Here is a 13,932-nt window from a genome sequence, read left to right as displayed (position 1 = left end):
AAAGTTTTTAAAAGCTGTGTTTTCGAAAGTCGGTTACGCACTCGGAGGACATTTAAAAATACTTTCCACCCTCTGGAACACACAACAGAATCCCCCTGGTTTCAGTCAGGTAAACACATGTGACTTATGTGCAGCTCTGTGGCTGCTGATGTAATACCGCTGTTGTTGTTTTTTTGCGAGTCCCGAGCTTCTCTGACGTCAGCGTGTGGCGCGCCGTGAACCGCGGAGCCCCGCGCGTCGTGTGAGCGTAGGAACAGAAGAGCCTCCGCTCTTCGGCTCGCTTTGATCAGCCTGGAAAACTCGAACCAGCTTCTGTCGTACGGTGCCAGTGTGTGGGAACACTTTCACACAGCGTTCACCTTGACGGAGGATTGAAACTGACTTGGTGGAGGAACGTGACCCTCCTGGGACTAAGAACAAAGTACTTGTGTTAGTAAACAGACGCGTAAATGGCATTCTTCTCAGCTGTGAGTAACAGCTCACAGACTTTCGCAGCCTACAGGCGGGGGTATGTAATTTCAGCGTCTCTCGTGCGTCCCAAGGTTTTGGTTGAACATTCCGGAAATGCCATCCTGGCGATCCGTCTTCGGCCCGCTGAGATGAGGAGTGGCTTCGTGTTCCTTCTCCTCCTGAGGTCAGCTCGGCTGCTTATGGAGGCCTCTGATCAGCTGGCAGTTTGCGCTCCATCCGTCTGCTCACACTTTTTCTACTTTGGCTTATTTATAGACGTCACCCAGTATTTCAAGTCTGTGTTTCTCCTTTTAGGGGAGAGCAGTTAAATACCAGTTTGTGATGTTCAGGAAATTTGTGTCATCGATCCATATCACTTCATCCTGATTGAGACTAGTCAGAGATTGCAACATACACTATGTTGGACGCTAAACACAATGATGGTAAGATCAGCCACAACATTAAAACCACTGACAGGAGAAGTGAATGACATTGGATATTACTTACTTACATGTACCACCCACCTAGACCACCATAACTAAAAAAGTTTGATGTATAGTTTAATTTCAACTTCACTTATTTTTGCAAAACCAAACATCACAGTGATGAATAATATGAAGAGCAGGTAGGAGAAATGCAAAGTTACTGAATGAGCAATGAAAAAGCTGAAAAGTATTTTTTTTTCTTTCCAACAAACACAAGGAAAGGCATTCATTTTCCTTTTCTAATTTTGTGGTAAATTAACTTCAAACTGAGTTTGTAACACAAAAAGTAAAGTAGCGGTCATGGGCCGCCTGTCCACTGCCAAATGTCCTCAAACTACATGTCGCACTTTATGTACCTTGGCAGAAATCATAGCAGGGTATTGCTCTAATGCTAACTCAATTACGCCCCTTCCCTCTTCTGAGCCCCAAGCTTAACCTTATCTTAGATGGCCATGAACCATAACTGATATAATCATAGCAGTCCCTGTGTGGATGTGTTACCAGCACATTATCACACGTAGTAAATCAGTTTATGGATTAATCAAATTTAGCCCCCTCGTCTTTAAATAGCGGCCCTTCCTCCCACCCTCCCTCCCTCCGTCCTCCTCCCTCCTCCTCCTCTGCGCTCCCCGCTGCAGTGGAGGCGTCTGAGCGCCGTGCCCATTTCAGAAGCGCTCAGGTGTGGCTCCACCTCCGCACTCTGTTAATAAGGACGTAATGGCTCCATATCTGTTCCCAGGCCAAATGAATTGAATCAGTTCCACAGTGTGATTAAGAATGCGGAGCTGGTGGCTCGGCTGTCGTATGCGAGGCTGGCGCTGTGGCCTCGGCCGAGCTGCCCGGGTTTAGGGCTGAGGCAGGAGACAGAGAGGCCCCGGCCCATTCTCAGTTGATGCTCGAAGCGCTTGCCTCCGCTCAGACACGTATGATCAAAGGTGCTCAGCGGGAGACTTTGACTGCTGCTGGCGTAGGAGAATTTGGAGGGGAATATTTTGGTACTCATTTTTTTTTTTTTTTTTTTGATATGGGAAGTGTCTTTGAATCAGAGATTTGAGTTAATTGCATGCACACTGACATACTTTTATATGAGACGTATGCACTTTTTGCACCACTGTAAATAGAAGTCACAGTTGTGGGCAGGGCATAAGCAGCTATCATGTCTCATCTTCCTATGTTTTAATGATTAAGCATATATACATGAAAAGAACAATGGGGGCCAACAGAACAATAGCTCACAACCAGCCACCTAATTAAGTATTTCTGTAGCCAAGAGCCATAGATAATGGAGGAAGCGTCGGTTGGCGGGAACTGGTTTGACAGCCTTTTTCTCCGTGTGTCTCCCCTGCTGCAGCACCGTCCTCTTGGTCCTCAGTAAATACCACTGAGATAAATTAGCGTCACCGATAAAAACAGGCCTGCTCCACAAAAGACACCATAAGTGACGGTAATTGTCTTTCTCAGATTACATTTCTAACCCCTGCACCTCGCCCCCCCCCCCTCCACTCGGCGAGCCTCAATCCTCTGAAGCACAGTCGCGCTGAGCTGACAAGTCGTGTTATTCAGACGCACTGTTACTTTGGGGGGGAACCTAAGAGGCACTTTTTCTCCTTTGTCTTTGATGGGGTGTCATACAGTCCGCTGCCGCTGATGGAAAGAGCCGTCGCTCGCTGACAGAGCGCCCCAGCAAAGTGGACAAACGTGACAAACACCTTTTGATCGTGTTTGAACTGCGCATTTCTGCACTCCCCTGCTAACAGTAATTCATGCGCTCCCTCCCAAGTCTCGGGCCGGCGTCGGTGCAGCCGGGATGCAGTTCAATGATGCATGTGTGACATTCACAGTAAGCTATCTGCAATATTGGTTTCTTTTCTTTCTTCTTCTTCTTTTTTTTTTTTTTAAGGAAAACAAAGCTGTAAGAATGCCCGCGAAGACAAAGCGAAGTGATGGATACAATAAGGCGGAGAGATGTAGGGGTGGGTGAAAAGATAAGCAAGTGTGAGGGAGGGAGGGACCAGGAGAGGGAGAGGAGCGAGGGGAGGGAGGGTGAGATGAATAACTGTTTGACAGGTGGAATGAAAAAGCCGCTGAGGGTGTTTGGAGCCGTGCGTTAGGAGTGTGTGCGGCGTGGTGTGGCGCAGCGCAGCCTTTGAGTCATACATCACACTAATACAGCAGGAGGACATAGCCTAGCACAGCGCTATGCAGAGCAGGGGAGAATAATGTGCTGCGCTTGCACCCGCTCAATCTGATTGAAACGCACAGCACAGGGGGCTACATTTACTCACCCCCCTACCTACCACACTTTATGAATTTACTCGTGCCCCTGTACATTCTCCGGGATAATGCCCAAAAACAGGAAGCGGACACATACAGTACGTTCTCAGCCGTGGTGTCTACCGCACTGTCTCCCAACTAGTTGCTATTCAGAGCTGCTTCTCCAAGGCCACAAACGTGAAAGCACATTGTCATGGCGCGTGGATTGGAAGGAGTGCAATTAAAAAAGCATTACGTTGCCATTAAGAAGGGGTTTATCTTTATAAGACATTGATTGAGATTGTTTATTTTCTAAAGCAAGAACAGGGGGAATAATGCCAAGACAGACAGTCCTCTTGTCTGGTGCTCATACTACATGGATAACATGGTAATCGTTCTTATCTGCAAATCATTATTTGGCTTTTATTGTTTCCTATTTGTGGCTTCAACGTGATTGCAATCGCCCCGGATTACGGGTGGGGAGCCTTTAATGTTCAAGACGGTGATAATGACAGCGTTGGGGCTCTCTCAATGCATGAAGTAATCCTAAAATTATTTTGATTATTATTGTTGGCCCTGGCTGTGAACTTCACGCTTACTGAAGCAAGATTAAAAGCAGCTCTGAAGGGAGCTCAGCCTCTCCCTCATGCTACTGACATTTACATTATCCACCCTGGTCTGGTTTCTCCGAGCCTGATAATTAGCTCCGTCAGTGCGGTGCTGCAAAATAAAAATAAAAAATAAATAAAAAAGTAGGATGATGCACCTCTGCAAGGGTGGCGTGTAACAGCTATGTGTTATCAGGTGGGCTGTCACGACGCCCAACTGAACCTGGCAGGTGAAGGCCCACGTGCCAATCACACGTAACGACATGCAGCAGACAGGCAACGGTGATGCGATATTCATGCAAAGAGTGTTACGCCGCAATCCGGTCTGCGGGTGTATCTAATTGGCCGGGGGTTGAGGTCTCGGAACTTGGCACCTGCTTACACCGTCATTAGCATGAGGCCTGTGCTGCTTTACATTTGTCACCTCACACCTCCTTCAGGGGGCTGTGGCGTTGCAGTTGCAGTAGGCTGAGAACGGACCCTTCGCTGTTGTGGCCTCGGGAGGTGATTAATTAACGTTGAGGGCCAGCCAGATGATAACACCTACAAAAAAAAACAAAAAAAACATGCAGGTGATGATGAGGAGCGTTTAGATGCCCCCCTGTCCCGTCTGTCGTGCTCTCTCACCTCCTGCGCGTGGGAGTTGAATGAATAGAGTCATCACTGACGGCGACCTCTTCCTCAGATGCGGGTGGGCTTTTGGGGACCTCGAGGTCCGCCTTGGAAAGAGAATTGGATTCCCTCCACTAATAAGAAATTTTATCACCAGGGAGTTGAAATGGATGGAGGTTGTCTTTGAAAGGTGCGCCTGTAGGGATTTTGGGGGGGGTTCGGGGTTATGTCTGGGGTTGATAGGTTGAGGTATGGAGGTGGATCCCGCTGTTGACTAGAACACAATTTTCATTACTGGACTGGTCTTGTGTAGGGCTGTGTTCATTAGAGTTCAAGGGATTGTGTGCACCAACTTTCACATGGGTTGGAATTGGGGTTTCAAGGGGTATGAGAGGTCCCCTCAGGCGCTGAACTGGTCCTTTGGAGCTTTGTGGTATTTGACAGGGCAGCTGTAATTGCTCCTCAGAGACCAAGAAGAGTCTGCATCATCAAAATGAGTACATTTGAAAAGGATTCACTCCCATAAGGAATGAAATGCTGCATGGAAGGAGGGAGGCCAGGGAAGACAGGAAAAGACATTTATTCATTTTGTATTAATAACTTTTATATCTGTGGAGAAATTACCTTCAGATGTCTTCCTTAGGTCCTCTGGGGCATTGAAAATTCTTGCCCATTTACTGCCATGGCCTTTTCCTCTCAGCAATCTTTTTTTTTTTTTCGTCTTTCCTCAAATGTATTCCCTTTTCATTCGCCTCAATGGTTGTGTATTGAAAAACATGAGAGCAAGGGCAAGCCTTGAGCCCCCCCCCCCAGGGCCAGCGCTGAGGCTCTCATTCAGCATGCGGCATGATGTTCAAAGGCTCCTCCAGTTTTCAGCCCAGTTAAAAGCCGAGTGTTTAGGGTGATTCACAGTAATGGCCGTGTCCTTTGCTGTTGCTGGGTCGTGAGAGTGGCTGGGGGGTCAGGGGCCACAACGAAGGACTGCGCTGGTTGAAGGTAACTAGCCTGCGGTACCTGCATTCACATGTGGTGTTAAGAGATAATATTCACAGTGTAGCGCTGAGATTGGGTCCTTTTCGGAGTTTGTCTGGAGGCTGTGATAAATATACTTCTGTAATTGAATATGGGTGTCAGAAACCACCCGGTCTCGTTTGGATTCATGGTGAATGTTGGTTTATGACTGACAGGCAGAGGCAGCTGCAGAAACAGTTGTATGACTGTGCCTCTGTGTACGTATGTGTGGTGGTTGGGAGTGGCCTGTTATCCGGGTCACATGGGTCACCACTGGAGTGATGCACGTGTTCTTGATGGGTGACCCAACTTTTTCTACCGCCACCTTTCTCTTCCACCCTTCACTCTTGTTCTCTGCTCATCGTGAAACGTGGCTGCGAACCCCAAGAGAAGAAATATGGCGGTCTGAGTGTATCAGCTGGCAATTAGTCCTCAACCTCTGCCCTGTGTAATGCAGATATATTTGCATTAATAAGGCCAGACCTTCATGGCTGACTGCTTCCAAAGAAGATCCCTTTCCGTAAACAAAGCAGGCGTCCCCTTGGGTGAAACCCAGTAGTTGACCCATGATGAACTCCTGACCAGAGCTGCCATGTCCCCCTCACTTGGTTCAGTCGCACTCTGGATTGGGACGGACGGCGAGAGACAGACTGACAGTTCGACCCAGACGCACTAGAATAGAAAGAAGGGGATCTATCAAGATTATACCACCGCCTGCCTTTTCTTTTAAAAATTGCCTCCGTCCTTTAGTGTGCAAGTCCCTGCCGGCCGAAGAGGCCTGGTCAGCGAGATAGGTGACTTTTTATCTTTTTCGAACCGTAGTTTTGCTGGAACCGATTTGTGGTCACAGGAAAATTATTTGGCGGGGCTCAAACATAGTGCAGCGATGAGAGATACAGCGTTGGCCTTAATCTTCTCCTTTCTGTGCTTTACTTAACGTGCTGCCTCTTAACCACACTTGTCCCTTGTGCTTTCATTCTCTGTCTCACTCTATCTCATTTTTGTCTTTTATCCGCTGCTGTTGAACAGGAAATCTTTCTGAAATGCAAACAAATGAAATTTGACTATTTGTTGCATAGTAGCAGCTGGCCAGAAAGCTTAGGCTATGTCTAGGTAACATAAGCAATTTAAGATTTTTTTTTAGGTATTAATTTTCTCTGCATTAACATATTGAACAGAACCAGACTACAAATGGAATAATAAAGACTATCAAAGTGCCTCAGGATGACATAATGTTGCCTTTATGATTATCTGCATAATTCTTTTCTTCTTAATTCTTCTGGCATTAGGAGAAATATTTCCAGTTGTATGTGGACATTACAGACATGCAATTGTTTTGCATATTCTCAGTGGCGCAGGACATTAAAATGTCCTTCCGAAATTCCTTCCCTCCAGTTCCGTGTTGTCCCTGTTCAATCACAGGTAGCTGTGCCATGTGGGGCTTCTCTGTAAGCCTAGTGTCACTCTCCCGGAGCCTCGAGACAGCAAAGACAGGAGGGGGATTTGTCTTCCTTTCCCCTTCACTTATCTCTTTTGTTTGTCCTGGTTTCCATAGATGAGCAGCAGCCCTCCGTTCTCTTCTCGAGCGAAGCTAAGTGCTGCCGCTACTCTCGACCTGCCAGCTCCAAATTGGCAGCCTGACCTTCTTTTTCTTCCTCGGGGCGTCTGCACAAAGCCATACCTCTACCATGGGGGAAAAATGCAATTAAGAGGTGACATAAACACTGAGCACCCGTTGTAGCCGTGCCCAGAAAAAAAAGGGGAGGGTAAGGCAGCTGCCATTGTGACACGCATACATAGACAGTGGTCTATTAATTGGTCTTTACGCATTGCAGAGTGACGCTGGGGTGAATAGCCTTGATGGAGAAGAGTGTGACTCGGTCACGCTGAATGATCCTCGACAGGAAAGTGGTGTCAAACTTTGCTCTGGCTGGTGTATGCGTTGCATGTAGCTGCTCTTTGACCTTGTGTTTTGACTTGTTGTAGTCGGAAATTATCGGCTCTAATTCAGACGGGAGGGATGTGCACAGCAGGGATGCAGTGTCCAGACTTATGTAAAACACTTTCAGATCTCTTCTCTCGAGTCTATTGGACGTCATTTTTGCAGGCTTTGCTGGAGGCCATAAATTGGATGAAACTTCATATGCGGGGGACATAAGCGCAACCGTCCTTTTAGCAAAATAAAAGTCCCGCACGCAGCTTACGCTTGTAGAAAACATAATGAGCCGCCCGTGTCTCCCCTCGAATGTTTTCATTATCATCGATTCTATTCATTAGACATCATTTTCATGTTCTAAGTGAACCTAATAACGTGCGAGTACCTGCAAATGATGGAGAAATTATGCCCTTTATAATCACAATACCCTTTTTTTTTATGTGTAATGTGAGAATAGCTAGCAGCTTTTATTTTTAGCAGAGGGAGCCCATTAAAACAGCCACTGAGGGAGAGGGCTGTTTAATTGCCAGCTAAGGTGTGTGACATTTGGAGCAGCACATCGAATCTGGCCCAGAGTCCAAAAGGTGTTGTGCGGGACTGAGTAATTACTCTGGTCTCGCCAGGCAACGGGTTTAATAAGACGACTCGGTGATAGAGGGGGATCGCACACAGATGAATAGACCAACACACACACGTGCTCATTTAAAATTGCACATACAAGTGACTTAGGTTGTTATGGTATTGCATATTATTTATCCAAACCTTCAGACCCTTTGCATGTGTTTGATTTTAGCAGCTGCGTAATTTTAATTATATTTTTTTCGGTCATCGTGGTGCCGCATCAAGGGAAACGTATCATGTTCTCATCTTGATGTTTCGCCTAAGTTATCGTGCGAAAAACAACAGTGACGCTTACAGCTGCGTGTCGCCATTTCAACCTGATCTACCAAACTAACATTTATTTTTATCTGAGAGGCTCTCAGAGTGATCAGGAGTGACCTATCTGCTCGGTTAGCCTTGTAAACAGCCTGCCTCTCCACCATGGCTGTGCTTACCATGTTTGTACAGTAGATGAGTGGTTCCCTGGCCTTCTCCTCAGGGTTGTTTAGCTTCCAGACCCCTGACAGAGGAAAGAAAAACTCCCTTGGGGGAACATGAAGCACTACAGGTTGAATGAAATTCTCTGTGAACACTCCAAAGCCCTCTTCATCTCTGAAGGCTCTGGGGGTGAAAAAAAAAAAGCAGCTGAAAAATGTTTAAAACTGATGCTTAATCCGGCAGCGGCACACACAAAAAAAAAAGCACGGTAGCGCTGAAGTTTTTTTTCTTCTTCTTCTTCTTCTTTACCCGAGAGAGAAAACACTTTGAAAGAGGCCCAGCATGATAGGCCAGCATAATGAGCCATCACCGGCTGATATTAGGAAGTTTATTCATAGAGTAGCGCGAGGAGATGGCTTAGTGCAGGATGTTATCTTAATGCCACAGCATGATAAATGATGCAGGCAGAATAGTGTTAGAAAACAGTTAGGAAATATGTAGCGACATTATTTCCAGCCTTGAGACCAAAAAACAGACTTTGCCAAAAAAGGGAACGTGAGCATCGCATGAAGCGGCGTGCCATTGTCTCTGTGCTGACATATGGAGACTAATATGGGTTTACAAACTGCTGGTAAACACATTGTTGAGCGAAGCTGACATAATAGCGCCGAGGCCTCTGCTCATCTTTTGTAATTACCTCGGCGAGCATGATATAATATGCTCCAATATCTGTATTGTCGTAAAGTAATAGAACACCGCTCACACACACAGTGCAACGTAATGATAAGTTATGAGACTGAGTCCTCCATTTAAGGAGGTGGTCCAGAGGGTGTTTGTGTGTGTGTGTGTGTGTGTGTAAGTTATGGCAAGGTCTCAGGCAGAGGCTAGTGGCTCAGTAAATGATGGCGGTGGGGTTGGCTACATCGACTGGGGTCATCACTCCCTGGGCAGCCTGATAGGTAATTCATACACCTCTGCTATAAAGGTGGGGCGAGTGCCTTTTTGCCATTTATCACACCGCATCTATTCTAACACCCCCCTCCCCAACCCTGGCTGGTTTGCGATCGGGCAAACTGTTGCATTAAAACAGAGGCTAACAATACGCAGCCTCAGTGTTCAGCTTTAGCCGGAGAGTCATTGTCATTATTGGCCAAGCACCGCGTCCTCTACATTTTTGCGCCACACAGCTGTGAGAGTCGCCCCGCGGCTACGGACAAAGTGCTAATTTGAATGTGCAGGTTTGCCGATGTTCGTTTTGCAGAGTGGAGCACCTTGCTTGGGGGTAATCATTAGCAGCAGAGGAGGATTTAGTATTCTGCTCGGTTGAGGGTCCCCGGCTTCTGTTTCTATTAAGAGTCCAGACCCCCGGCTGCACAGCCACCACTCCTCAACGCGTGGCCACTTCACTGCCGCAGCTGCTACCCTTCTAACTCTCTAGCTTAAGGATAGAAATATGACACCAGAGAACACCCGTGGTATTCTCATGCCCTGCCCGTCTGTTTTCTTTTTCTTTTTTCCTTTCTTTTGTGCTCCACTCACGTTTTCACGTCCAATTTTCCCATCGCCCAGTGGCACCCATTCCCCTAAGACCCCCAGCTATACTGTGGGATCATTGCAATCCTTTGTGAGTGTGCGTCTGCACTCTGCTATTGATCAGGGTTGTGTCTGTGTGGCTGTGGGCTCCTGCTGCTGTTATCACTGCAGTGTGGAGGGTGGGGAGGAGGAGGGGGAGGAGGAGGGGGGAGCGTGGTTCACAGCACTGAGAGCTTCGAGGCAGTGCGTGTTATCTAATGAGGTGTACAGTATGCGCAGCATATTTTCGCTCTTTTCTTTTTTCCCCCCCTCTTTTCTTTTATGTTTGCAACATGCTAAAACGTTTTCGCAATTAAGATAATCATAATTACGGTCTATTTGATTTGACAGCCGTCCAGCAGGACAAAGGTACCAGGAGAGTAGGAGAGACTGTCTCTACAGTGATTCATCTGTAGAATCGCTTTAATCACAAGTAGGAGGAGGGTGTCTAATGCGATAAAAACAAGACCACTGCTGGATTTGTCTTCCAATTAAAATCGGTGGGTACGAGCAATTAAAATGTGATGGGTGCAAAATTGGCTTTAAAGACATGGGAACGTTACTGCAGTTTTTTTGGGGGGCGTAGGGGTACACCACGGTGGTGATGAAACCGAGCAAATGTTGTTTGCTTCCCATTAAGGAGGAGTAACTTACCCACAGCAGAATATGTAACCTCTGCATTTCACTTACAGCAAAGTGAAAGAGGAATTCTTCTGCACAGTGTTTTTTCCCCCCTTTTCTGCTTCCTTTAGCCTTTACTGTAGTTCTCCTGCACAGTGGGTGTGGATAGGGCCTTCGTGATGGATTACACTATTGGTCCTGAGTGCATGCATGTGAATAAATGGCTGCCGCGTGCGCATGCTTCTCCCCTCCTTTCCTCTTTCTTCCATCTAACGTTTCTATTTTTTCCCTTTTCCCCAAATGTTCAGCACGCCGCCGTCCTCCCTCCCCCCACCTTTATTCTCTTACCTCAGCTGTTTCGGACGTATGTGCAGAAATTAAATGCCGGGACACGTACCCATATTCACATATGGTTACGCACGCAGACGCGCTAACACACTCAACAGGAACTGCGTAGCACTCAAGGCGCCACTCCTCTGTGGCCACAGTGATTAATTACTTTTAACAAAGCAAACAGAGTCTTGCTTGTCTGGATCAATCGTTTCCCCGTCCTGGTACGAAACGCTGTCGCCAGTAATTGCCAAACTCTGTGTAGCAAGAAACGAGGGCCACTTTCACATCTCCCCGGTCGTAAGCTAACCATAGCCTCATTTTTTTTTCGTGTGTGACGTGCTCCCCGGCTCCGATGGCTCCACTGTTCTCCTGCTCCTCTTTATTTTTTTCCCCTTATGAACCACCCTTTATGAACGTCACCATTTTTCCCCCTCTCTCGGTGATATAGCGCTTTCAAATAAAGCTGCGACATAGATAGTCGTGTCATCTGTTTTAAACTCATTTCTAGTGCCGCCCCATTTTTTATTTTTTTCTCCCGTGCATCCACCATCCACGTCCACCATTTTCAATATCCAATGTCACAAGTCAGTGTTGATCTGAACACTTTCTTGTCTTGTCCAATTTTCTGTTGTGTTGAACGTACGTACAGTCAAGTGGAAACACATCTCCCTTCTGGGACAAATAAAGCCTAAAGTCTAGTCTACGCTTTTAGGGCGGCGCGTAAACGGTGCAGCATAATGCATCTCTCCATCCATGCATACTAATCAACTCCACCAAGCTGATCAAACACCATTAATCTATTTGTAGCATGCTGTAGTATTTGTGTCTAAATGAGAAAATTAATACATTGTGCCTACTACAGCCAGCTGGGTGCGGTGAGCCCCATTGATTGTTGGCACCCCCAGTATGACTCATAGCTCTGAGCAAGTGTTTTTATTTGGCTCGCTGTGTGTGTGTTTTCTGCCGTTGGATTACTTTTATATTGAGAACAGTTGCCAGAGGAGATTCAATTAACAGATTTAATGTCTTTCTTTTTTTTTTTTTGAACATGTGACCATAGGTGGCAAGGAAACCGTCTCACCTCGTGTTAGAACTGGACAGGTTGTTGAGTCATGCAGCATGCGTGGAGATAGATATCAAAGCCGGGGGAAATACAGCGAACGTTGCTAGCAGGCGGACACAATTAATGATGCATGTTGATGGCCAAAGAACGCTGAGGGAACTTGATGTTTAATGAGCTAACACAAAGACCGTGCAGATGTGTTGCCGGACCACTCAGCGTTACCACGGGTGGATGCCGCCTTTCAGTAGACCGCTGCCAATTACTCCTCTTATGGGAGTTGACTGTCAGGATTTCAGTCTATAAAAAAAAAAAAAAGGAAGTACTTGTTTCTGAAATGTGCATTAGCTGCACATTTCTTCTTTGTGTGAAAATGGTACTACTGTTCAGCTAAACCACATCGGGGATTGACGAATAAGTCTCCGAAGAAAAGCAGCCCTCAAAACTACTCTCCTCATTATTAATGAAAAATCCACACCGGTCGACTCATAATCTTACTTTTTTTTTTTCAGCGTGTGATATTTTCCCGGGCCCAGCAAGGTGCTGGAGCATGTCATATATATGATAAGTAGAGGAGCCTGTCCGCATGGGACTCATCACACACTTAAATTGGTGCAGCATGGAGTTCATATTGCACTGTGGCCGAGGGGGAATTAGCGAGTCTATATATAAACCCCGGCTGCATGTGTTGTGAATTAAAGTGCATTTATCTGATAATCGCTGGGGAGATCTGCGTGTTTGCAGGCACGGCAAGGCAGTGGCGCTGCATCCACAACAGTATACCAGTATACCAGTGCCACTGCCGCACTGGGAGATGGGAAGGAGAAATAGGTCATACACAATAAAGAGCTCTGATGGCCTGGATGAACGTAGACATGTGCAGTAGTCGAGGAAAGAATAACAAGAGGCATCTCGGGTCTCCTTTATGGTCTAACCTTTATCTTCCTCTCATGTCCTCTTCCTCTGTCTCTCCACCTCCTGGTTGTTCTAAGTGTATCTCTAACCCTTTGGCTACATTAGCATTGCCTTTCCGCACCCTGCCCTCCTCTCCTTCCAGCCCTCTCAACTTCTCAGTGCCTTATCTGTGATTCGACTTGCTTTTACTCAATCATGTATGACTCCTTACCAGCAGAATCAGAAGCAGTGGAGCCCATGCTATGCTTTTCATTAGGGCTCTCCATAAAGGCTGACTGGGAGCCTTTTGAAGTATCGCAGGGCAGCTCTGGAGAAGCGACACTGTCAGGCAGCCTGCGCTGCTGACTCTTGTTTGATGAAGTAACTTCCCACTAAGGCCAGAGCATGGTAATGAACACAAGTGCTGCCACTAGTAGGGAGCTGTGCCTACTTTCTGACAGTGTGAGCGGGTAATGACTTGGTGGACTTTGTCTCTCTTTGGTTCTTCAGTGACAAGCAGCCCCACAAAAACACACCTCAGGCTCAGAAAGCTTCTCCGAGATGATTTTTCACACCTTAGCAAGTGCCATTTGAGCAGCGTTCATTTTTCAAGGACCAGATGGTTTGTGAATAGGACGTTGGATTTTATGCTGCAGCACGTCGGACTTTGTTTTCCACCCGAAACTCCTTGAGTCAAGATGGCAAGAGCATTTCAGATACAAAGCTCAAGAGTCAATAGCGATGTTCTGTGAAGAGTATGAGAGAGGGTCACTAGGGTCCTAATGCAGCTATCCTGATGGTTAATGAAGAGCCGTGGTTTCTCATGTTGGCAGCACATGTCTCTCAGCCAGTGTTTACTAAGAGGAAGGTATTTTTCAGCCATGCTTGAGTTCACTGTCAAAGCCAATTAAGGGAGAACAAATTAAGATGGAGGACCTGGTGCCTCAGGCCGGGAGAGTACAGCACCAGGGCCAAGTGGCCATTTCTGTCATCACTGCGGAGCTAAACACATCAGGGCTACATATGGCCGGGGCTGTTTGTTTAGGTGCCGTTGTGTTA

The 13,932-nt window shown here is 46.8% G+C and overlaps 1 protein-coding gene across 3 annotated transcripts in view; it reads left to right on the top strand.

Annotated features, from left to right (window-relative positions):
• LOC125012070 (tetratricopeptide repeat protein 28-like) overlaps window positions 1–13,932 on the top strand; it is a 162,767-nt gene that overhangs the window by 76,173 nt on the left and 72,662 nt on the right. The window lies entirely within an intron of this gene.

Source organism: Mugil cephalus, chromosome 8 (assembly GCF_022458985.1).
Source record: "Mugil cephalus isolate CIBA_MC_2020 chromosome 8, CIBA_Mcephalus_1.1, whole genome shotgun sequence".
Taxonomy (NCBI): Eukaryota; Metazoa; Chordata; class Actinopteri; order Mugiliformes; family Mugilidae; genus Mugil; species Mugil cephalus.
The sequence above is the reverse complement of the archived record's forward strand: the minus strand, read 5'-3'. Positions and strand labels throughout refer to the sequence as shown.